This window comes from Phocoena sinus, chromosome 12 (assembly GCF_008692025.1).
Source record: "Phocoena sinus isolate mPhoSin1 chromosome 12, mPhoSin1.pri, whole genome shotgun sequence".
In the NCBI taxonomy this organism is placed as follows: Eukaryota; Metazoa; Chordata; class Mammalia; order Artiodactyla; family Phocoenidae; genus Phocoena; species Phocoena sinus.
The window spans coordinates 7,460,762-7,484,803 of NC_045774.1; the positions used below are offsets into that span (position 1 = coordinate 7,460,762).

Here is a 24,042-nt window from a genome sequence, read left to right on the forward strand (position 1 = left end):
ATAATTACTTAGACATCATTAAGCTCTCTCTTTTCAGTAGGTGAGCTACTACTTCCATCATATTTTTGCCAACTGAATATTGCCTCATGCTTGCAGTAAAATCTTCTGCTACCGGTCTAACGTTAAAAAGATGTTGGTATCACACCATACTTTTGCTTTCTCTTCAAGCATTACTCTAGCAGTTTTATATCGCTCTTAGAACCAATTGCTTGGCGGGGGGCAGGGTGGGGGGAGTACAAGGTCTTGAGTACAAGAGGTATGTATGCATCTTGGTCCTAAGATTATGTTTGTTTTGCAAAGGAAGGAAGGTTCTAGAGTAGAGTGTCACCTTGACTGTTTATGTCTTTTTATTGGCTCAGAGTAGGCTGAACGGCAGGAAAACAGATCATTGCTAAGACTGCACTTCTTAGGTCGAAATGACAGGGCATTTCCGAAGGGCGGTGGTGCCGACTGGCTGCACTCACGTGGACCTGGCTGTTTGTGAGAGCCCGCTTCAAGCCACATCAAAGGTCCAGGTCTGGTCTGATAAGTTTCTGGAGAGAGACGCTGCCACCAAGGTGTAAGGTGACCACGTGGTCTTTCTCACAGTGCTGTCCACCAACCCACCTGAGGAAGCGTTAGGTGCCAGACTTCCAAAGCGAGCCACTCAGGAAATAACGTGCACCCACTTGGTCTGTCCCTCCCGGTGTCCCTGGGAGGCAGAGATGCTCCAGCCACTGTCCCTGCAGTGCTTACAAGCGAAGCTGGACACGAGACAGACATTCATTTATTTTAATTACTTAATTCTTAAACCGGAGGTAGGCACCCGTCCTAGAAAAGGCCTGAACGGCCTTGCCACTGCCAAGTCTTTTTCTCTTTCCTGTGTCTCTTCTCGATCCACATCTGCTCCAAACTGGACAGTGCAGCCCTCACCAACGAGCCCCACGGTCCCAGGATGGAGTGAGTCCCGGGAAACGCCCCTGTCAGAGGCCGGCGTCCTCTCGCTAAACTGGGGGGCTTTGGGTGACTTTGGGTAAGCCAGGGGAGAGTCCTCTGTCCTGCCAGATATGGCCACACTGAAGGCACGTCTGGATCTTGTACTCTGCCCAGCCTGAGAGCAGCGAAAGCAGCTAAGCACAGTGAAAACACTTGTCCAGGAGGCTCCCGGTGCCAGGCATGTTGTCGTGCAGTGAGAAGGCAGCAGGGCTAGGCTCCGGTGTGCTCGAAGCTCCCAGCTGAGCACCGGTGATGCAGTATGTCAGTATGTGAAACAGAATACAAGGTGGAACGTGTTGAAACCTCACAAGAGAAGCACAGAATGCTACGTAAGCACAAAGCAGAGAGAGATGCAGTCCAGCTGGGAAGTACGTGCCAGGAAAGGCTTTTGGAGGAGGCAGTGTTGGAGCCGGGCCGTGAAGACCTGGTTGTGTTTTGACACACAGAGATGAGGTGGAAGCCAAGGGAACAGAGTCACCAACGAGATACAGGATTACGCATGGGGCAGGATTGCAGTACGAAACTAGATCACAGAAAAACTGGACCGTGAGTCTTAATAGCAATGGGCATGTTGATAGCTCTATACGGTTTCTAAAGCATTTTATTATTAAGTATTCTATTTGCTTTATACAAAATATGAACTTAAGATTCTTATCAGGTTTTATTTTCATGAAGCTTCAACTGAGGGAATAAATGCGAATGTATTTTAAACACTGTAAAATGTGACATGAAGTAAGATGTGAGTACTTACTACTAATGATTAGAACATATTAGAGAGTACAGTATAACTAAGTCAAATGTACAGCTTTGATTAATTAATGCCAGCTCCCTTCTAACCTAGCTTGATAAATAATAATGTAAGACGGGCTTCCCTGGTGGCGCAGTGGTTGAGTATCTGCCTGCCGATGCAGGGGACACGGGTTCGAACCCTGGTCTGGGAGGATCCCCCAGGCCGCGGAGCAACTAGGCCCATGAGCCACAACTACTGAGCCTGCGCGTCTGGAGCCTGTGCTCCGCAACAAGAGTGAGAGGCCCGCGCACCGCGATGAAGAGTGGCCCCTGCTTGCCACAACTAGAGAAAGCCCTCGCGCAGAAACGAAGACCCAACACAGCCATAAATAAATAAAGCAAACTGTCAACAAGTAAAAATAAAATAAAAACACTGTTATAAATAATAATAATAATGTAAGAGCACTGACAACACCTGGTCCTGACGCTGCATCTCCACTGCTTTCTGTGATTAGTTTTTAGAAAGACAGGGTTACAAGGGGACATTCACATGGTTGCCCAGATATAGGACGACTGTGAAGAATGGACTAGAAAGCCTCTGAGCCTTCCTACCCAAGGCCACACATCATGGAGCAGAGACGAGCATTCCCTGCTGTGCATGCTCTGAACCCCTCCCCCATGGAATCGGTGTAAACCCGTCACTTTGCTGTACAGCAGAGATCGGAACAACACTGTAAATCAACTGTACTTCAATTAAAAAAAAAAAAGTGGTGGTTTTAAGTCACTAAGTTTTGGTGTAACTTCTTCTACAGCAATAGGAAGTGGAATTTCAACTTCATCTGCAATGGTTCCTTTCTTTTTAGAAAAAAATCAAAAGTAACTATGACAAAATGCTAACATTTGTTCATCTTGGGTGATGAGTGTGTGGATATCTGTTATGTTTTTCTTTGAAAAATTTTATATTTTTTAATTGAAACATTTACATGAAATACATTTGTGTTTCTAACATAAAACAGCATTGTTGAAATTTCCAGTAAATCTCTAAGTGCTTGTGTTAAAAAGAAGAGACAGAGGGAGTTCCCTGGTGGCCTAGTGGTTAGGATTCCGGGCTTTCACTGCCGTGGCCCAGGTTCAATCCCTGGTCGGGGAACTAAGATCCTGCAAGCCATGCGGGCGTGGCCAAAAAAAAAAGAAAAAAGATAGAAAGCATTCCAAGAGACTTACATGGAAAGCTATTGTATTTTACTTTGTCCATTTAAGGATTCAACGATGGAGATGAGAATATCATAAAGTAGTCGATGAACATCACAAGCACATCACAGTAATCGCTCTGATAATGGGTCTACACGGTAGTAAATTCTGATACTGTTTTCCATTACAGGCACACCTCGTCTTATTGCACTTTGCAGATATTGTGTTTTTTTACAGATTGAAGGTTTGCGGCCACCCTGCATCAAGCAAATCTATCGGCGCCCTTTTTCCAACAGCATAATTTTTTAAGTAAGGTACGTACATTTTAGGTTTTCTTAGACATAATGCCATCACACACTTAATAAACTACAATGTAGTGTAAACATAACTTTTATATGCACTGGGGAACCAAAGAAATTGTGTGACTCGCTTTATTGCAATATTTGCTTTATCGCAGTAGTCGTATGTGTGTACTTACAAATGAGTTAAAAATTTTCATAATACTCTGGAATATGTTAGCATGCTACAGCAGCATTATTTACATGATTTTTTGAAACATTAATGGATTCTGACCTGACTGGGAAGGTTTAACAAGTAAACACAGGCATTCAGGGGTAGTTTATCAATGTACTCTGTCATGTTTTGAAGATTGTGTTGTTTACAGATGGAGTGTCACTGCAAAAGTAAAGAACAAAGGCAAAATGAAGTCATCATGATGAAAATCTCCTAAGAGCGTCCGCTTTCCATGTAGGCACTAGGTAATCACGGCAACAGTGGAGCTAATGAAATACGTGACAGTTAAGCTAAGTTACTTCAACATTTTACTAAATAGAGTATTTTCTGCAGAGTGTCTCCAGATTTGGGATCCAGGGTTCCTGGAAGTGAGCAGGAACCAGCAGACGGGGGAACGCCCAGCAGCGCCCATCTGTTTAAATGTGCTTGGCTTCAGCACACGTTGGACAGGGCTGCACAAGTGAAACGGGAGACGCACTGGGACGCACAAAATGAGCAGAACAGTGAAATGTGAACTGGTGACTCTGGCAGCAGGGTCACTATGGAGTACGAATCACGCTCCTCCCTGGAGCACAGGTGGCACCCTGGGGATCCACGCAAGAGCAGGAGCGAGGGCCAGTGGGCAGCAGCCTGGGGTCTCCAGAGACCGTGGCGGGGTGGGAGGGGACCGCACCGGCCGAGGGGAGAGTGAAAGGTGAGAACGGGGAGGCCGTGAGATAAGATAACCCTTCGAAGAAACGCGCTTCTGAGGGAGAAATACGGGTCCTCAGCTGTGGGCAGACAACAGACATTGGGGAGGGGCTGTGTAGACCAGACACACTGGAGTGCGTTGCAAGGCGGGCAAAGATGCTCGTGGAGGGGACAGGGCGGGGCGCGGGGAGGTAGCACTGGCCTGAGAAGTGGGCAGGACCCAGCACAGGGGGAGACACACACCGTCTGTGGGAAGGGATGCTGTGACTTCCAGCATGATGTGTCGTCAGGAGGAAAGGCTGGGAGCGGGTACGGGTGCCTTTCTTGTTTTGGCAGCAGGGCACGGAAGAAGCCTCTCGTCCCAGGTCTTCGGTTGTCAGGAAGTGTAAAGGGAGGGCTTTGCTGAGAGTGAGGGGCAAGGGGCAGTTCGTGGAGAACGAGAGTGAGAGAGGATGAGGACCCGGCAGGAAGGCCATGCGGCCGGGGGGACGGAGCCTCGAGCCGCGGGGTGAGGGTCCCGCACGGCGCTCCGCAGCCCCGGCTGCAGAACGGGACCCGGAATCTAAGCGGGACGGGGCTGGAGAGGAGTTAGGGTCCATAGCGGGGGGCGCAGCGGCCTGCGGAGGCTTGGGGCGGGGCCTGCGCACCTCGCTCACCTGGCGGCCCAGTGCCCGCGACCCACCTGGCACACACCTGCCACTCCGTAGCCACCGCCTCTCGAAGGCAGGGCTGGGCATCCCCGGTGATGGCCGTGGCTTTCCGGGGGACTGGTGGGCGGAGGACCGGGGCAGCGGAGCCTCCGTGCGGCAGAGGAAGGTTCGATGCCATCCGAACATCAGGCAGGGACGTGAGATTGACGCCAGATTGAGGCACCTGAACGGTTTCATAGACAAGAGTCTTGCTTGCTCTCTGAATAGAAAGTGCTGTGACCAAGATGATGTTTTCCTAAGACCCATTTAGAGCTGCGCAAGCTGGACCGGAAGGGGAAACACGGCTGTGAAAGAAACACCGCTAAGGAGCAAGGAACTGAGTTTCTGCGAAGAACCAGACTTCACGGGAACTTGACTTGAAGACGGCCCTGTGCGAGGCGAGCCAGTCATCATCACAGTTGAAAAGTCAGTAGCGAAAGCGAACCTCCTTCTGGATCAGGGGCTCCTCGCAGTGGGACCCCGGCACCCCCAGCATCAGCAGCAACGGGGGGACCTGGAAATGAGCATTCTCAGGCCCGACCCCAGACCTGTTGATTCAGAAGCACTGGGGTGGGGTCCAGCAAGCTGTTTTCACAAGGCCTCCTGGTGACTCGACACTTTGAGAGCCACTGCTCTGGAGGCAGACGGCAGGGACAGGACACTGGTTTGGGGTGAGCTTGGCCTCAGGACAAAGCCAACTCTCACACCGTCCTGTCTTGGGCACATCACACAGGTGTTCCCAGCCTCAGAGATTCCGTCCTTTGGAAAATGGGAAAATAACACTTCCCTCATAGGCTCTTTTGATGCTGATGATAATATATTCAAAGCGCCTGGAACATACCTAACTACTATGTTTTTATGATCGAAAATAAATTCGGTAATCAAAATGGCCCCCAAGAGTACATAATCTCAGACAGACACATAAATTAATGGTTCATGAATCAAGTAAATGTATCTTGTCACTTAGTAAAAAAAAAAAAAATCACTAATAGAAAACAATATGAACTGGAGAAGGCAAAATATAACGTGGTCACTAAGACATTTAAACAGACGCTAGCTATTAAAAGGGAGGTCCGATGAAATCTTAGTTCCTCTGCATGGAGCAATCGCCTTTTTGACGATTCGGGTCAAGGGAGGCAATTATAGGCTTCACGAGTGCACGTCACCCGCTTCGCTTTCTGCTCCTGCGCTGAGGGAAGGAAAGTCCTTCTGTCATCTTATGACAGCTTCCAGGCTGAGTGAGTTTGATGCCAGAGGCTTTTATTCTCCCCCAAGCCGTCTTCTCTGAACAGGCCTCCTCTTTTCTGAGAGTCTTTTCATTCCCAAAAGCAACGAGTAAACAAGTAGTAAAGCAACTTTGGGTTAAGAGATCATCAATAAAGTTCTTTCACTAACTAGAAGCTTTCCCAGCCTTTCTCTCTCGTGGGCCTTGCTGAGAAGGAATCTGGTGCCTCTTCCTTTGCCGAAAACCCACTGTCATTTGCATGCTTTCATTTCCAGGTTTGACTTGCTGAACAAAATAACTATAGTTCCTTTGAACGCTCTGCAAGCATTCTCCTCGTCAGTTTTTAATGTAGCACGACCGTAAGTTAATTCAGCTCTATCGCTACTTTAGCACCATCTTTGGCAAAAGAATATCTCGATTAGTTAAGAGAAAAGTGTAAGTGGCCGTAACAGCAAGCTCTCTCCTTCAAGATCTCTGTGTAGCAGTCCCTACTTTCAATCGTCAATTTGCCATGCAGAGGTTTTTAAGTATATGACTGAAATCACGTAATATGCACACATTGTTATCTCAGCCTCTTGTTTTAACTTATAAGTGCATCATAAACATTTCTACACTATTATCTGTCAATTCAGTTTTATCATCCTGTCATATTGTATCAAATGGGTACATTCTGTTTATTTAACCATATTACACATCTGCGTTGTTCACAGCTCTTTATTATTATACATCTTGTGAATCATTCTTTCTACCTGTGGAGTGCTCGGGATGACCCACTGTCCTGGTCTGCCGGGGTTTCTCCCCGGTTTAGCATTGAAAGTCCTCAGGCACAGGGAACCCCCTCAATGCCAGGCAAGCTGGGACAGCTGGTCACCCTAAGACACCAGCAAGCAGAAGAGGAAAGTGGTGGCATGGTACCATAAGGCGGAAACTCCGCAGATAAAGGGGGGATGCAAGGCAGCCCCCTTGCAAGGGCACAGGGAGGGGGTGGGCATCGGGAGTCTGACATAAGGGTGAACCAAAAGTGGGGGCATGCAGATGTGTGGAAACAGGGAGGCAGAAAGCCACTGGGCGTGGCCCTGCTAAGGTTTCGGGACAGAGTCTGTGCAAGAGCTAACGCTCTGTTGGTCCCATGTCGCACTCTCCCTGCCCCCTCGGGTCTTCTAGGTGCAACCTGCCTCCTGAGCTGGCCCATGGGAGCTCTGATCACCTGAGCATCAGCCCCTCCCAGCTGCTGGCCTCCTGCGCCTCTGGGCTCCAGCTGAAAGCGTGAGGGAGTTAATGCCTGGGAGGGAACATCTGACCCCGAGGAGGCAGAACCCAGGGTATGTTCTTCCTCCCTTTTCCCTCCCCAGCTCTGTCCTCCACCCTCTACTCAGCTTCTCGGGGGTCAGTTGCACAGGGGCTTAGAGGATACAGCGGTGAGGGGTCCACTCCCTTCTCCCCGACCTCACCTCCCTGCCCCCGCTTCTGCGCCCTGGCTGCCCTGAGACGTAAACTAGCACATACGCCCTGTCTCAGGCTCTGCTGTGTGGGGAACTCAGATGAAGACAGTTCCCCCCTGGAGAACCAAAGGACAGTGGGAAAAGGGCAAAGTAAAAAAGAAAGAGATGACGCATCAAAGCATCTCGTTTCAGGATGACTTGTAGAGTTATCTAGTCATGACTTCCAGAACCTAGTCCCCCAGAAGGTTCTGAACAGTATCTGGCCCCTCGTCTTCCTAACTAGGAAGATTATATGATCACTGAAGGCAAAAGTGATGCCTGAAATTCTCTATCTGAGATCACATAAAAGCATAATAAAAGCTATGGATTAACTAGAAGGCAATACTGGGAATGACATTTTTTTTTTTTTTTTTTTTTTTTTAAAATTCATTCTACACAATACAGAAGCTCTTAACTTGCTACCATTTTTTTGTAAAGCTATCTGGTGTTGACTTAGATTTATTTTTTTATTTTTATTTTATTTTTTGCTGTACGCGGGCCTCTCACTGCTGTGGCCTCTCCCATTGCGGAGCACAGGCTCCGGACGCGCAGGCTCAGCGGCCATGGCTCACGGGCCCAGCCGCTGCGCAGCATGTGGGATCTTCCCGGACCGGGGCACGAACCCGTGTCCCCTGCATCGGCAGGCGGACGCTCAACCACTGCGCCACCAGGGAAGCCCTGGGAATGACATTTTATAGAAGACTTTTGAGATGGAAACTGAGAGACATCTTCCATGTGACATGCTCAGGCAAGGCCTCCATCCATGCCTCAGTCAGGGGTCTGCATCCGAGGACACAGCATCCCCAGGTGAAATCATCATGTCTACCGACCTTCAGCAGTGCTGCCTCTGATTCCCACAGGCAGACAGCTCTGGGGAAGTCTCAGGTCAGCTGTCACAAGAGGATAAAGAAATCTGCAGGCTCAGTACACATCAGATGCATTCAGTCTCTAAAGTGCAAATCTACGCATATGTTGACTTTCAGAGATGTTTGGTTGTGTACTGAAATTTAACACAAAGAAGCCTCAGGAAAAGACGCTCCCAACACCTTCCCAAGAAAATATCTTCTATACAATCATAAGGGATGCTGACACTCCAACTTCTGAGTTTGAAAACATTTTTGTTAAGTTGGTTGTTTTGATTAAAATATAGAATTTTGGATCTGGAAGGGATCCTGGGGAATACTGATCCTGTATCATTTCAAACATTATTTTAGAAGCAGAACTCTATTTCCCCTCTTAAAAACAAAACAGAAAAAAAAAAACAGAAAAAAAATTTAAAAAAACAGAATCTTAACACCAAAATAAAACTGATAAAAGTAAGATTACTCTCCTGAAGGGGGCAGGCGTTGCACTGCCTAGGGTCACCAAAACAGTCTGAAATCCACTAACCTAGATCCTAACTACATTTCTAGGTTATAGGCCAATTCATTCAATAGGCCAGGGCCTGGGGTGATTTCTAAGGCATCTTACAAGACCCGTTAAGTGTCTTGGGTAGAAAAATCCATTTCCTTCTTTTTACCCCTTTGTCTCTTCTGAACCTCAAGGGCAGAAGGTTGAGTTAATTATAATGTATTATATAACCATTGGTTATAAAACACCCATATCTTATTTTATTTATTCTATTTTGTCCCTATTCCTATTCCCATCCCATCCCCACAAATGAACCATCCTGATGTGTCAAGGTATATCTTTTGTTTGCATTCTTGCAGAATCTACATATTTTTAATTTCATGTAAAAGGCACAACTTTCCTGATGCTTGTTCAGCTTCTTTGTGTTAGATTTCAGTATACAACGAAACACCTTTGAAAGTCAACGTATGCGTAGGTTTGTCTCCAACTCCTTGCTGCCCAAATAACGCTCCTGATAGATTTGAGATGTTCCTTTGGGACTCATGCATGGGAGTGGAATTGCTGTGTCACAGTATATGTTTGTAGACACCTAATTTGTATCAGTAGTTTCAGACTGTTCTTGAAAACAGCCCCACCTGCCCTCCAGCAGTAGACCTGAAATCTACCAACAGTTGGCACCACGGGGCTTTTTGGTTTCTAACCAGCCTAACAAGGGTAAAGTGCTATCTTGTTTGTATCTGCATTTCTCTGATGATGAATGAATCTGCATGGGCTTCCTATGCTGAATGGCCTTTTGGGTTTCCTTTCATGAAAACTGTCTATATCCTTTGTCAATTTTGCTACAAGGCTTGCTATCTTTTCCTTGGTGATTTCTGGAAGTCCCTTTCATATTCTAGGGCTATCAATTAATCTCTTGTTGGTTCAGACATCAAAAATATCTCTTCCAATTCTCTCATCCTGTAACGCCTGACTTGGGGCAAATTACTTAATCTCTCTGCACCTTCCGTTCCTTCTCTACAAAGCACGGATAACAGCCCACGCCTCACAGCGTGTGTGAGGATTAAATGAGTTCATTATGTTTTAAATAGTTTAAATAGTTACATAAATCATTATGTTTTAATGTCATCCAGTAATTAAAGAGACAATCAGGTTTCTAAGCAGGAAAGGTGTGTCAATAACTATCAGGTTACATGTAGTATATTATAGTATGGCTTTCTGTCCCTATTGGGTATTAAGCTACTTTCATGGATTACATTGTAGTGTCTATTGAGTGTCAAGAGAACTGGGTTGCTTAATGCATAGAACAACTAAGCCCAGATTTATCTCAACCCCAAACTGAATCTCAATATTTATAATTCCTGCCCCACCATCACTGCCCTGTGTTCATTTCATAGATTTCAGGGGCAGAGGGGAGTCTTTCGGTCTTTTCTCTACGGCCAGATTCTCATGACAGGCCAAGTAAACTGTGACATGATATGGCCATTGCAAACTGCCCCAAAATGTGAAGCAAATTTGTGTAATTGACCCAACTCGAACATAGGCGTGAGCCACATCGGTGGTTTTCTAACCACAGCATCTTGAGAGAAACTTTTGCTGTCCAGATTTACTGAAGGACTTCTTGTGCTTGTGAATAAAACACGCAATGGAGGGAGCTTCATGTTAGAATGAAGTTTTAGTTCTTTTCACAATCTCTCAATCAAACTGGGGCTGGAGAGGAGGCAGTGGGCAGAGCTGTCGGTCTGCCTCTGAGCGACCGTGGACCGTAACCCCGCCCAGATCCATAGGGGCCCGAGGGGGGTGAAGAAATGGAAGCTCGGGACGTCTTGCCAAAGCTTGTAGCTGTGAGAATCTATTCTGGGTCTTTTCTTAGTCTTTATTACTGGGCTACAGATGTACCAGCTCTAGGGAGGTGATCCCTGCCATGTCCCTTGGGGCTGGAATCTCAGTGTTCTGCCCAACAAAAGCTTCTAGGGATTTGCCCCTAATTTCCAGACCCAAGCTGCCTCTCTGAGTGGACTTGCACAATATCTGTAACCAACAAGTGCGATATCACCAGTCACATAGCACTTAGGCTGGGCAGACAACTGGATACGCACTTTGCATGCGTTATGTACGTAAGCCTCCCATCAGCTCCACCCAGCAGCGATTATTCCCCTTTGGTAAGAATCTGAGCTCGGAACAGTCTCAAACTAAGAAATCTGCCCATGTTCACACAACTAGTAATCCTATGTTCTTAGCCACTTACTTGCCGTACAGATAGGCACAAAGAACGAGTTCTGATCTACAAGTTGATCATTTCTTCACAGTATTTTGCAACAATCAAGGGTCATTATCTAAATAGTGGATAAAGACATAGGTAGTTTTATTTTGTTTTGTAATGCACTTGGTTTGATTTAAAAATCAAAATTCTTCTGGAAGTGCCCTATAGACATACATACTGGATAGGGGAGCGTAGCCATCTGACAGGGATGCTGGCTGGCGGTCAAATGGAGGCCTTAGGTAAATGTGTTATTACCATTATTACCAAGTAGCTGAGACACAGAAAGAGCAAGATTCTCTGTGGGAAAGGTTCTTGGAACAATTTCCTTTACACTACAGAAACTCTGAAATTTATCTCTTTATTTGATTTTTTTAAAGTCGATGCCAAATTAATTTTAATTACTTTCCATTTAACTTTCTCCTCTGCCCTGGATATTTAATACTGTCAATTGTCCACGTGACTTCCCTATGAGGGTTTGCTTTGAAACCCTCATCTGAGGGCAATGAAAGGGCACTCATTTCTCAATAAATGTCTCCAAAGCATTGCTCTTAAAGAATTATCCATATTAACAGCCCACACTGTCTTCTCCACGGTCCTTGGATTCCCATAAATGTGCTACCATCAATCTTCAGAATAAGAGGTTCTGGTGCCTAGGCCCCTCTGTTTATGTCTGAGAGGCATCAGCTTACAGCATCCCTCCCTGGGGGCAAGAGACACACATGTCGTCTTTCATCTTGTGCTGTTGGCGGCCGCACGATGCTTCCAGCTGGCAGAAGCCCGTGAAATCAGAGCCACCCTGTGCGTCCGAGGGGCATAAGCCACCTCTGGGAAAGGCATCTGAGACGTGACGCTACCGAGCAGAGAGGATGATGAGAGGGTGTTTGCTGTTCTCCAGCGGGAAGCCTTCATCACACACCTGGGAGTGGGTCCACCCGCTTCACATGAGCACCGTCCAGGCAATGGATGCTCTGTTATCTCTCAGGAGGGGCGCGGTACCCCCAGCCCCCTGAGGAGGTGGGCTCCAGAGACTTCACAACACCAACAGCAAAAGTTTTCAAAGCCCTCAGAAGTCACCAATACCAAACTGTCTCACAGGTCCCCCTGTCCTAAGAATCAAGACAATGTTCTTTCCTCTGGGCAGCAGGGCCTGCGGCGGCCCTAGCTCCGTCCAACTAGGATGGCCTCACTTGGGTCTCTCACACTGGACACCGCTGTGCTGAAGGCATTTCATAGAAAATCACCATTTTACCAAAGCTGCCCCCGTGTTATACAAGCAGTAATAAAATTAACTTTTCACTGCATAAAAAATAAAATTGCATTCCAGGCAATGATATACAAATTTGTCTGACATGTGAAACTCTCATGTCTGCATTATGAAGCCAAGAAAAATTAAACAATTATACTCCAACAACTGCTAAAATAGCTGACATCCACCCAAGAGGAAAATGTCTCCCGTCATTTGGGGGAGGAGAGCAAGACAGATGGTTTGCGGTTTCCTGCACAGGAACCAGAATCACCGGTCAGGAGGCACGTGTCTCACTTCTCACCTTATTTGAAGCCTCCAAATTTCCTCCCTGAACTATTTTCTAAGAAACAAGAAAACACAGTCTCCCGCACTTATTTGTAGATTTTATGACCAATCAATACAACACAAGTTAACAAGAAAACCCATAAAAGAAAAGTTATATACTCCCTAAACAGACACAGTCTTGTCAGAATTACTTTCAAATACTTAAATGTCTTAAAACTTAAGTTAAATGTTAAGTTTAATGTTAAATTGTTAATAATCAGATAACTGAGGCCAAAGCGGGTGAGTGTGGACAGGCTTGTGAAGCTCCGGTTTGTATCTCCTCATGAGTGTCTCAACTTTCTGGTCCCAGTGATGGCCCTTAAAATGCAAATCCAGAGCCTCACCTGTCACTTGCTCATCTCTCCTGCTCTGGCCTATAACCATCCAACAGGGAGGTCCCCTGTCTCAGAAGACTGGGTTTCACAGCAGAATAATCACCTTCGTTCTGAAGTCCAAGCTTGTCCCCATCCTGCCTCCCTCGGGTGGTTTCCACTGTGTAGGTGGCCCAGGGCGTGTCCCCTCCTCAGATTCCCCATGAAACTCTAGGGTCGACAGCAGATGTTACAGAGGGCGGGGACGGGCAGCTGCTCTAGAATGTGGCCACACCCGTGCCATCACCCTCTCCTGTGTCCACACGGTTCACAGCACGCCCGCCAGGAAGTAAGGTGTCCTGGGGAAGAATCCATCCTGATTTCCGGAACTGAACACCTCCAGCTTTTAAGTTAGCTTCATCCCAAGCCACTTTCCCACTCTTGCATGGATATGGCAACCCCAAGTTCAGGGTCAGGAATTAAATACCTGAAAATGAACTTGGCTGCAGAATGATAGAGGTAGAAGAACCTCGGAAATCCGTTGACGGTTGACTACTCCACTCAGATAAGGAAACAGTGGTCCAGGGATGTTACCTGTCACCCCCAGTCACTCACAGCGACCTGTGCCAGGGTTCCCACATCTCGGATCAGCACCCTTTCCACTACAACGTCTGCTTCACTGATTAATCGGAGACTAGGATCCAAGCTTTTGGAAAATATTCAACGATAATCACCACACTCATTTTCTGGCTTTCATTTTTAATTTCCCTGAACACAGTTTTTAAAGTTAAATTCTGAATCAGTCACACACTTTGAGGGACGTGCTTGGCGGGGCCCGTACTAGCCATACAATTTAAACACAGGATTTTTTTCTTTTTAATCACATTTATTTATTCACCTTTGTGTGCGCCCCTACACTGCATCCCTCATGGTTTTCCTCTAGTGTTACACAAGCACCAGCCCCGAAGTTACTTTGCTTTATTACAAGCACAGAAAAGTTAGAGCACAGCAATCCTTAAAAAGCCATGTTACTGATCTCTCACCCACATAAAAAGGCATTAAGTATCATTGGCCATGCTTGTGTCATTGCCATTCTAGAAAGCTACACCAAGAACCTTAAGGAACTTTGCTATTTCCTCACAGAATAGAAATAAACTTCCTTTCTTGGTTATAGTTTAAGAAAAAAAATGAGGAAAAATTGGAGAGGCTTTATTTTGTTTTGAAATGTAGGCAGTGTCTCCCCACCCCGCCCCCAATGGCCTTGGAGGGCTCAGTACTGCACCCTTGAACTGCTGCCCGCCAGGCGCCCATGTGCCCCTCGCTGACCTGTGCCCTGCACCTGTGCTCTGCTGCTCCCGGAGCCCAGCTCGGCTGATGACACAGACGCGGCCAAAAGTACCAGGACAGCTGAGAAAGGCCTTTTCTGCACAATGGACGTCAGCACATAAAAATAATGGCCCCAAAGAGCCAGCCGTCCAGCTCCTTCCCTTTCACGTTCCAGGTCGCAACCCCCCATTAGGATCTGAGGACAACAGAGTCCCCATGTAGACAGGGGTCGGGTGGTGGCGGCTGTCCCCCTGCTCGAGAGGCCTGGAGCCACTTTCTACAGGGCCGTGCCCCCCCCCACCCCAGTGATCTGTCAGAGCCCGTTGGTGCGAAGGGGAGGAAGAAAAGCCCTTGCTGGCTAAGTTATGAAGAAGCAGCACCGTACAAGGTTATCAATAAAACAGACGCCTGAGAATAAAACCTGTGAAATTTCTGTAACACCTTCATACTGAAAACTACAAAACACTGCGAGAGAGACTGAATTACGCCTAAGAAAATGCCGCAACACATCACGTTCAAATTACATCAAATACACCGTGTTCAAAAAATCAGAATTGTTCAAGTGGCCGTTTTCTCTAAATTAATATACAGAATTGATGCAAAAAGAAAGCAGCACTGTGGAGGGGGAAAGAGCTTGTTAGAGTCTCCGAAGGTCAATTTCAGGGTTGGCTGAGCCAGTTATAAAAGGGGTCAAATATTTCACTCGATCCCTTTCCCGTTCACTCATTAATTTCATCATGGGATTTATTAAATGCCATGTGATTTCATCACAAAGATATACTGAACAGTCTCTGCCCCCAAGAAAGCTGCAGTCTAGGTCCTGGGTGACCCTGGACGTCCACTCCTCCGCGGCGTGGAGGCTATTTGGTCTCGGGCCTTGCAGGTTTGTTTTTCTCTCCATTTGGACTCAAGGCCTCTGTCGCAACCATGCTCTGCGTGATCTTCGGTCAGGCCAAGAAGCATTCTAGTTCGATCCCCCTCTTCGTATTTATTGGAGCAGGAGGTACTGGTGCAGCGCTGCACACCTGCGCCTGGCATTGTTCAATCCAGATGTCGGCTGGGACAGAAAGAAGAACCCAGAACCCTGGAACCCACTGGGTCCCAATGATCAGTACAAGTTCTACTCAGTGAATGTAGATTACAGCAAATGGAAGAAAGAAGGTCCAGACTTCTAGATATCATGTTTCACTATAAAGCTGCTTAAAATGAAGGTCTTCCAGAAGACACCTGCACAGTTTTCCACTTAACCAAGAAACGTTTCCCCTCTAAATGCACGAAATCATGCTGGTGTATTTGTGTTGGGGTTTACACTGAAAAAAAAAAAAAAGAAAGAAAGCTGCAGTCTGATGAGGAAGGTAATACCCTCAGCACACAGACAGGGTGGCTGGGCAGAGGAAAGAAAGCAGACCCCCAGAGTCGGGACAGGGAAGGTATTTCTGGAATAGGTAACTCTTAGCTGCATCTTTAGGGGAAAAAAAATGGAACATCCTCAAGAAGAAAGAGGAAAGGTATTTGGAGAAGAGGAAACAGCACGCTCACTGCCCAGGGAGGACAGTCAGGCATGCCCTGGAGGGGCTGCAGCAGGGGTGCCTGCAGAGGAGAGGGGCCCGTAGGGACCTCAGGCAAGGTCATGGTGACCTGTGCGCAGACCAAGGGGAGGACTATCTCGAAGGAACCAGCTTCCCTACCATTTCATCAGGTGCCTGCAGCCTCCAGGAAACACACCAAAATGTGTATTTGTCAGGGTAGGCTCACAGTAAGAGCTGTAACAACCCCCCCCACCCCAAATCTCAGCGGTTTAACACAAGAAAGTTTATTCTTCATTAATTTCACATTCCCATGCAGAGGAGGTGGAAGGGAGGACGATGGGGGTGCCCTCCCTGCAGGCTTCAAGCCCCGATCTTCCAGCTAAGGGCTTTGCTGTCTTTGGGGTCTTCAGGACTCTCTGCCGGCAGATGAGGGGAGGAAGCAAGCAGGGGGACTGTGAGGAGAAACGTTATTCTGGCTCCAGGTGTGTTGCTTCTCCCCACATCACTGACCAGAACACATCACAGGACCGCCCCCCACCAGCTGCAAGGGACATTGGGAAATACAACCTAGCTGTGTGTCCCAGAGGAAAAGTACAGGTGCATGTGTCTTTTTGAATTATGGTTTTCTCTGGGTATATGCCCAGTAGTGGGATTGCTGGATCATATGGTAATTCTATTTTTAGTTTTTTAAGGAACCTCCATACTGTTCTCCATAGTGGCTGTATCAATTTACATTCCCATCAACAGGGCAAGAGAGTTCCCTTTTCTCCACACCCTCTCCAGCATTTATTGTTTGTAGATTTTCTGATGATGCCCATTCTGACTGGTGTGAGGTGGTACCTCATTGTAGTTGTGATTTGCACTTCTTTAATAATTAGTGATGTTGAACAGCTTTTCATGTGCCTCTTGGCCGTCTGTGTATCTTCTTTGGAGAAATGTCTGTTTAGATCTTCTGCCCATTCTTGGATTGGGTTTTTTTTTTAACATCGAACTGCATGAACTGTTTATATATTTTGGAGATTAATCCTTTGTCTGTTGATTCGTTTGCAAATATTTTCTCCCATTCTGAGGGTTGCCTTTTCATCTTAAAGAAAGATGTGGGACTCCTGTCTTGGGTAAAGGAACGAGGCTTCCATCCCAAGGTCTGCAGGGTGTGTTTGGGGGAGGTGGTACTTGCTTCACCCACACATAGGCTGTTCCACTTGTGATGCTCTTGTCACACTCCTCAGGTGTAGTCTAGGGACCGCCTGCAGGGGCTTTACACGCTTGTGAACAACAAAGATTCCTGAACCCCACCCTGATCTTTTGATTCCACGTCTGTGTGGGTGGGTCAAAGGAATACACATCAACCACTGCTCCAGAGGGCAGTCGATAAATGGCTACAAATAAATGATGCTGACGATGAGAGAATGTGGGAATAGAACATCCTTTTCCTCATATATTCCTCTTGGACTCCTCCTTCTCCTCTGGGGCTGAGGTCAAGGTCAGTGCACACTCTTCTTTGATTCACCCCCAGTCAATCATAAGAAGGCATCCCTTCACCACACCTGTTACCACTCTCAGTACATTACTGTCTCGGGGCAAGTCTCTCTGCCAGAACTCATCAGACAATTTTATCTACCTTTGTATTACCAGCCTACCCCAGTGCCTAGCATATAACAAATGCTAATGAAATTTTAATTGATCTGTAGCTGATAATCTAATAAATCAGTTGCCAGAAAGAAGCAGGTGATGCTTTTTCATAGTCTCATTCCTTTTGGCTCTGGGGTTCATACACACATCACTGCATGGATCTGCTTGGTCATCCTGCTGCCAACACCAAGTAGCAGACACCTAGTGGGGTGACTGCTCACTCATTAAGGTCTTGCTTTCACTCCATTAAAAAAAAAATCTGTTAAACTATTAGTACACTTTTGTCATCAGCAGAAAGGACTAGTTACTTTGAGGGACTCTTGTTGAAAAAATGAGATTCAGCATAAAACACAATTTTTGTTGAATTGTTGGTGTTTCAGAAAGTAAGGGGAAATCATACACCTCTAATAAAAACAAACAACAATGACAGATTCAGCAGTTGTAGATGCACCAGGAAGTCTGGAAGGAAGAAAATGATTCCAGATCATGGGTGTCCAAGCTCAGAGAGAAGCAAGTGCAAATCCTCTCTGCAGGCAGCCAGGTTTCCCACAGAGACACTCAACCAGCTGGGAACTCACAACCAACACATAACAAACAAGTGCCAAACACATAACAAACAACAAATAAGAGATTCAAAACACCAAGGGCTTCAGGCAGTGTAATTACCAGATATAAAATATAGAGTAATCATACGTAAAACCCTTAAAGAAACTGAAAAATGGAAACACAAGAATGAGTAAAAAATAAGAGACTACCAATAAATGACCAGGGATATCTGAAAGATAACAAATATAACTTTGATAAATGAAAAAGATAATTGCTGAAATAAAAACTTCAATGAATGGATTAAACAGCAGATTTGATACTGCTGAATAGAAACATTGTGGTCTGGAAGACAGGTCTGAGAAAATATCTTAACTATATATAGATATTGAAATGAGAAATATGAGAGAGAGGTTAAGACTCATGAAGGACAGAAAAAGAAGGTCCAACTTATGTCCAAGTAGAATCTCAGAAGGAAAGAATAGAGAGCAGAAAATGAAAAGATAATGGCTGAGAATTTTCCAGAATCTACCAAAGAACCAAAATTCACAGTGGAAAGGAAACGCAACTGGTTCATTCTACAGCTATTTATTGAGTGCCTACTATATGTCAGACACCCTTTAGAGGCAATGCAAACCAAGCTGGATAAATAAAAGAAATACCCACAAAAAAAAAAAAAAAAAGAAGAAATACCCATCTAGACACAACCCAAGAGAAAAAGACAGCTAAACTGACGACAGATTTTTCAAAAGTAAAATGAGAACTACAGACAGAACTAACATCTTCAAAGGGTTAAGGAAACATAATTGGCAACATAGAACTATTTACCTAGCACAACTATCTTTCAAGAATAATAGCGGGGTCTTCCCTGGCAGTCCAGTGGTTAAGACTTCACCTTCCAATGAAGGGGAGGCAGGTTCAGTCCCTGGTCAGGGAGCTAGGATTCCACATGCCTCGCGGCCAAAAAACCAAAACATAGAACAGAAGCAATATTGTAACAAATTCAATAAAGACTTAAAAAATGGTCCACATCAAAAGAAAATCTTAAAGAATAATGGTGAAATAAAGACATTTCCATATAAACAAAAACTGAGCACATTTACCACCTAGAGAGACACACTAAAGAAAAAATGTTAAAGATCTATATGAAAGGAAGGGGGGAAAAGAGATAGGGTATGGAATAATGAGTAGATAAAGTATAAGTATAAACCCAAGCATACATGATTTACACAAAACCCATAAATTAACAATAAAGGAACAGACCTAGAATATTGGCTATTAATGCCTCTAATACAGGAGAAGTGACTGAATGAAAGTGTTTAAGATCTTAAATTGTTTAGGAGGAGGTTGGAGTATTAAATTTAGGTTTTTTTAAGTAAACTTAGCAAAATTTCAGGAGTAACCACTAAAAGAATTGAAATAAAGAATCTAAATTCCACAACAAGGACCTACTATATAGCACAGGGAACTATATTCAATGTTTTGTAATAAACTATAATGGAAAAGAATCTGAAAAAATATATATATAATGAATCACTTTGCCGTACACCTGAAACTAGCACAGCATTGTAAATCGACTATACTTACAAAAAAAAAAAAAAGGTAGAAAAGCTGGGGGAAAAAATCTAAATTCGAAACAAATAAAGGAAGGAGTAAATAGAATAAGAGAAACATATTTTAAATCATTTTTTAAAGGAAGGGAAAAAACATAAAAAGAGCAAGACAAAGAAAAAACTGGTATAATAAGCCCCAATATACCAATTACCACAAGAAATGGTGAATAGGCTAAGCATAGTAGTTAAATGCAAAATCAAGTTATATGCACTTTATAAGAAACCCATCTAAATTATTAGAACATAGGAAGTTTGAAAGTAAAGGATAACAAAAGGTATAGCAGGCAAATATTAACCAAAAGAAAGTTGGAGTTGCTAAATAATATTATACAAAGTAGACCTCGGGACAATATACATCATGGATTTTAGACAGAGTACCAACACTATAATAAAAGGTTCAATTCACTATGTAGATTTTAAAAAATTCTAAGTTTGTATGTACAGGCATCCAATCTCATGTGTACAACTTTTAAAATCTGCTGGAAATATAGGGAGAAAATGACAAACCCCCCAACATAATGGTAAATTTCAATACTCTCTATGCTTGCTAGACCAAGCAGATGGAAAGTTAATTAAAATATAGAATACTGTAACAACACAACTGACAAGCTTCAAATATTGGACATCTATCTATAAAACCCTACACCCAATAGCTAAAGACTGCACACTCTTCTCAAGCATGTATGGGATGTTTATAAAAATTGACCTCCTAGAAGGCCAAAAAGAAAGTTCCAATAAAATTCAAAGAATCAGTATCAGGGACTTCCCTGGTGGTACAGTGGATAAGAATCCACCTGCCAATGTAGGCGACACGGGTTCGATCCCTGGTCTGGGAAGAGCCCACGTGCTGCGGAGCAACTAAGCCTATGCACAACAACTATTGAGCCTGCGCTCTAGAGCCCGCAAGCCACAACTACTGAGCCCGCGTGCTGCAACTCCTGAAGCCTGCGTGCCACAACTACTGAAGCCCGTGCGCCTACAGCCTGTGCTCCGCAACGAGAAGCCACTGCAATGAGAGGCCCGCACACCACAATGAAGAGTAGCCCCTGCTCTCCTCAACTACAGAAAGCCTGCGAGCAGCAACAAAGACCCAACACGGCCAAAAATAAAATTTTAAAAAAGAGAGAGACTTAAAAAGTAAATGGTAAAAATAAAAAGGTCAATGGAATACTTAGAAAATAAAGCCAAATATTATAAAAAAAAAAAGAATCAGTATCATTCAGACCACTTTCTCTTACCACTCCAAGGTTAAATTAGAACAATTAAAAGATAAAAAATCAATGTATGCTTAAAAATTTTAAACCAATATCTAAATAAATCATGGGTCAAAGAAGAAATAATGGAGATTAAAAATACCGAGAATGGGGCTTCCTTGGTGGCGCGGTGGTTGAGAGTCTGCCTGCCGATGCAGGGGACACGGGTTCGTGCCCCGGTCCGGGAAGATCCCACATGCCACGGAGTGGCTGGGCCATTGAGCCATGGCCGCTGAGCCTGCGCGTCCGGAGCCTGTGCTCCGCAACGGGAGAGGCCACAACAGTGAGAGGCCTGCGTACCGCAAAAAAAAAAAAAAAAAAAAAAAAAAATACCGAGAATGGAATAATAACTAAAACCTGCATTTCAAAACTTGCTGGGTATAGTCAAAAAAAAGTACACAGAAGGAAATCTATAGCTTTAAACATTTATTCTAGAAAAGAAGAAAGGCAGGAAAGAATTGAGCTAAGCAGATAACTTAAATTGGAAAAAATGCACACCCATAGTAAATCCAAAAAACCAGAACAAATAATAAACAGGAAGATAACAACAAGGTCCTACTGTATAGCACAGGGAACTATATTCAATATCCTGTGATAAACCATAATGGAAAAGAATATGAAAAAGAATGTATATATGTATAACTGAATCACTTTGCTGTACAGCAGAAATTAACACAACACTGTAAATCAACTATAATTCAATTAAATAAATTTTTAAAAAAATAATGCAAACTAAAAAAAAAGAGGACAAACTAATGAAATAGAAAATGAACAATACCACAGTTGGTCCTTTGAAGTAATAATAAAACAGATGTTCTCTTGGTGAGGTTGATTCAGCAAAAACCAGGGAAAGCACAAATAATATTAAAAATAAAAACAATATAAAAGTAAGATCTTTCTCAAGTGCTCAGAGCAAATCAGAGACTCAGCCCAGAACAAAACCTGGGCCTGGCTAAACTCCTTTCTCCAGTATTCATGGCAGTGTGTTTCCATGCTTAGCAAATAGTAGGGACCGGATGCTGATGACACTAATGTCTGGGGTTGGCCTCCTGTTGTGGGTTGGACATGCAGGAAACAAAGCGGAAGGCATGAGAAGCAGTGGGACAGCCCCAGAGATCAAAGCAGCCTCCGCTTTCTTCAATGGGTCAGCCACTTCCCTCAAATGGACCTTCATTTTTTGTGTGTGGGAGAAAACTTATCTACAAAGGGCAATTCGGTCTATTTTTAATGGTGCTCTGAGGCCTGGTTCCTAGTGAGAGAGGAGCTCTTTTATCCCCCCATCCATGGTACACAAGCAAGCATTTCAAAGTCTTAACATTAATTTCGGAGTCTCACTCCCTGGGCAATGAATTGAAATATCTGGGTGGTAAGGACTTGGACTTCTCTGCATCACATCATGCTTTCTTCTGCCCAATGTCTGATAACCACATAGGGCTGAGATTCAGACGTTAGAAAAGTCTGTGCTGAGGTCATTAAATGTAGGTGAAAAATCCACTGCATCACCTTGAGCAGGAGAAACCAGAGGGGGAGCTGGACTGAAAGGGCCCTGCACTTCGCATTGACTTCTGACTTAACTCCTTGGCGCTGTTTCTCTTTGTAAGATGAAAAAAGGGTGGATGAGGTTTAAGTGCCCATTCTGCAACACTCACACCGAGAGTACCGACTGCCTCTCATCTGCAGCGGATCGTGTTCCGGACCGTGAAATGACATAAAATGACACGCTGGCCAGAGGACCAGGATAGTAACTACGTAAACAGGAAGGTTCAACTAGATTTCTTGCAGGTTCTAAAGTGTGAGTGATCTGGTATCATGCTGTGTGGACCTGTTTCAAGGACTTAGAGCACTGCCTGGAGGAAAGGAGACGGATTCACAATCAAGACCCTCAGATCTGAACCCACCTTGGCTACATAAAAGGTCTGGGACGCTAGTGGGTCCCTTCGCATCTCCTGCCTCAGGTTCCTATTCTAAAAGCCGGGACAATGCTGTCTACCCAGCAATGGCGCAAGGATTAAATGTAACAGCCGTATGTTGCCATTCTGGAATCTGGTTTCCCCTTCCGCGTTCTGAAGTCTCCCAAGTCACCCCCTTTCCGTGACTCATATGTTAGGTCTCAAGTCTCTGAAAACACACTGAGATGGGTCACGCTGACAGCATATGAAAGAACAAACACTACTTGGATCATATGCAAAACCAGAGACAGTAACATATTAGCTGTGCAGAACTCTGCGAGGGAAGGAGTTGTTCTAGATGCTGAACTTCCTGAACAGATGGAGGGTTTCCTCTCAAGAATCAAAACATTAAAACAACAAACCAGGTGCTCGCTTCGGCAGCACATATACTAAAATTGGAACGATACAGAGAAGATTAGCATGGCCCCTGCGCAAGGATGACACGCAAATTCGTGAAGCGTTCCATATTTTTTTATAGCTGATTCACTTTGTTATAAAGCAGAAACTAACACACCATTGTAAAGCAATTATACCCCAATAAAGATGTTAAAAAAAAAAAAAAAAAAAAAAAACCAGAAGAAGCAAACAATTTAGAACAACAACAAAAAAATCTCTCTCCAATATACTTCCAAAACTTGTCAGAGGCCTTAAGGGAGCATTCTGAACAGCATTTCACTTTTCCTTGAAGATTTTTATCATTGTTCTGAGCACACAGAACAGCCATCCAGTGATGACACTGATGGCATTGGTCGGACTGTAAAGGGTTTAATCCAACCCCTGATACTACAGATGAGAAAGGTAAGCCCAGAAGGGTTAAGCTATCCACCCAAGCCACACAGCTGGATGGAGACCATGCCAGCACCAGGTCTCCGGAACTCCCACCTTCCACAGTGCCTGTTAGACCTTCATAAGACCAACTGTCCCTCCTTTGAAATAACCCTGGAATGCTTGAAACAACCCTGGAACCCCAGAATGCTTTTAAAGTACCTGTCTGGACACTAACTTAGAGATTTTTATGTCTCCCTTCTCTGATGTCTATGGATCATGCTTGCTCACGGAAACCCCACTGGAGTGTGTGTTCATTTGATTCTTCGTTTGAGATCTGTATGTCTTCAAAAATCAGGCGTCTACTCTCCGAGCAGTGTCTTCTGGTTTGCCTGGAAAGTAGCACTAAGCAGCCACCTAATGGATACAACTCAAAGGAAGTACCAGT

General features: G+C 44.8%; 1 protein-coding gene, 1 non-coding gene and 1 pseudogene across 2 annotated transcripts in view; 2 read left to right on the plus strand and 1 right to left on the minus strand.

Moving 5' to 3' along the window:
- SLC22A3 (solute carrier family 22 member 3) overlaps positions 1 to 24,042 on the minus strand; it is an 87,706-nt gene that overhangs the window by 61,730 nt on the left and 1,934 nt on the right. The window lies entirely within an intron of this gene.
- On the plus strand, positions 15,238 to 15,485 carry LOC116763501 (annotated as a pseudogene).
- LOC116763812 lies at positions 23,195 to 23,301 on the plus strand. The gene has a single exon (XR_004352627.1). It is a non-coding gene; the product is annotated as a U6 spliceosomal RNA (small nuclear RNA).